We start from the raw sequence: 2,505 nt of genomic DNA, 5'->3' as shown, positions 1-2,505 counted from the left end.
CTCTAGGAATTTTTTTAAAAATTGGTGGGTTGATTTTACTTACTATATTTGGTGTTGATTAAGGCCCAGACTCTGTAAAGCTACACTGGACTTAACAGAAGATTTATAACCTCATGGTTTCATTGCCTTTTAAAAGTGTAACCAGTATGTATCTAAATTTGCAATCTTGTTTTAGAAGTTTTTCCTCTGACTGTATATACTTTGTTATTTCCAATTCTTTGAACCAGCATTACTATCATGCTGGTTCCCTTACTAACAAGTGAAACAAATCTTTGATATATGTCTGTAATATATTAACATATATAAATATACTTTTAACTTTTTGGAAATTATAGTTAAATAAACTCTGATCTCCACACTTACTCTTTCGGGAGTGAAAACAGGTCCAACCAGACAGTGCCAGACAGTATCAACAAGAAGATCAAAAGGGCTACAAAGATATAGTAAAGGGAAAATTTGGATTAGTGAATCTATTAAATAAGGTGAGATACATCAAGATACATGTAAGGCTTTTTCTTGTACTGTGGCTAAAATAAAGTTCCAGCATTTCCTGGGGAATAAGTTTTTGGAATATATGGAGTTTAAGTTCCCAGGGAGACAAATCAAGGAACTACATGGAGAGACCAGCCTGCAGGATACTGACTTTCTAGATGAGGTGAACTTCAGATGAAATGTCTGAAATCACCACCAGGATGTTCTTCTCATGACACCTATGTGCTCGTTTATGAGGTCTTGCAATCATGCATTGATCCTGCCAACATTCATGTGGCAATGGGTTGGCTGGTCCCTGAGGGAACATGGGCAACTTAACACAGGTTCTCCTGGCGCAGAGGCATCACATATGATGGTGTGAGAACTGTGGAGACAGAAGCAAGAATACTTGCAGGCAGGTGTTTCTTCGCTGACTTGTGAACCAATTCTCAACATTTTCTGAGTTATAAACGGACAAAGGGGATACGTTAAAGAGCTGTTTATATCCCATTTCTGGTTTTCCAGGGGATCGGATCCCATTAGTTCTTCCATTGCTCATTCAGCCACTCAGTACAGATGCTCATGTATGTGCATGTTCATTTCACCTGCACTTTTATATGAATACAACATACACACATACAGTGCGCATGCACATGTGCACACACACACACACACACAAACATAGGTTTGCCCCCCCCCACTTCCTCACTTACAATATTGTTACAAGTATCTTTGTCAAAGAGTATGAGGAAGCTGAGGGTGATATCACCATGAAGACAGTGGAATGAACTAACATGTTCTAATCATATTGGGAAATAGTGACTCAGGAGGTTCAGTCCCCAGACGTCATCTCCTTTGGTGCCCATGTTTGTCTGCAGTCATCCTCAAAAAGGCCACTAAATTCTACAGTCCTTGAGGTCATGGGCTACTTATTATTCACCTCTATATCCCTGTGTCTGGACATACGTGCTCCAAGAATGTTGTAGGCTTTCAAGGAATGCCTTTTGAATACACTGCTCTGGTCACACTGTTGACTTACTTTATCCTTCAGGTAAAAGCTGTCTGAGAGCAGGAATCAGATCTGATAATAGGACTGGATAACTAGAATAGAATCCCTCCGTTAAAAGTTGACAATGGGAATAGAATCCCTCAGTTAGAAGCTAACTATTGTGCTAATGACACATAAGACCTGGACAAGTACCCAATACATGGCATTAGTTTTCTTTGAAACACATATTTATTAAGGGCCTATCAGGCACATAGTGTCCTATCAAACTTTTTCTTATTTCTCACTTAATATTAAAAACAGCTCAGTGAGATAGGTATACCTGGTTTATAACGGCCATTACATATGAGAACTGATACTCATAGTGAGTATCATAGTGACACTCTAGCAATTGTTAATAATTGTTCTAGCTGCTTCTATAGACTACCCAGTTAGCATATGCAAGTTTCCTGATTCCAGTAATGGATTCAATACAATTCCTTCGACTAAAGGAAACATTTAGATTTTAGAGGGGAATTGCTTATTCTCAATCATTCTCCTTGCTCTAGACCACAGAATCAACTCAGATTTAATACAGCGAATGGCTTGTCATGGTGAATCGGAGGAAAAGCAGAAACTCAGAGGCCAGGAGGAAGGGCTAAGAGCCTAGGCAAGGAAGGGATGCCTAGAAAGAGCCAAGGCTGTAGAAGCCTCCTGGGATGGCTGGATCCACAGCAGAACATGGAAGAGAAACTGCTCAGGGTGGAGGGAGTTGTAATGGAACGTTTCCACAAGTTCAGAGAAAGCTGTGGCTCAGAACTGATGTTTCCTCAGTAGACATGCATAAAAAGATGCAACCAACAGAGCCATATCCAGGCATGTGTGCCTTGGGTTCCCTAAGTTAACTCTTTAGGGTTCCCGCCTGGTGGAGGCTCTGACTGGCTAAAGCCTCCCTAGACTCCAGCCCCAGAAAGGAGTCCTGGAAGCTCCTGAGGCCTCTTTGGATTGCAGGGACTGGGAGGCAGGAGAATGTCAGGAATGACCCAGCA

This window comes from Mandrillus leucophaeus, unplaced genomic scaffold, assembly GCF_000951045.1.
Source record: "Mandrillus leucophaeus isolate KB7577 unplaced genomic scaffold, Mleu.le_1.0 Scaffold1049, whole genome shotgun sequence".
Taxonomy (NCBI): Eukaryota; Metazoa; Chordata; class Mammalia; order Primates; family Cercopithecidae; genus Mandrillus; species Mandrillus leucophaeus.
The sequence above is the reverse complement of the archived record's forward strand: the minus strand, read 5'-3'. Positions refer to the sequence as shown.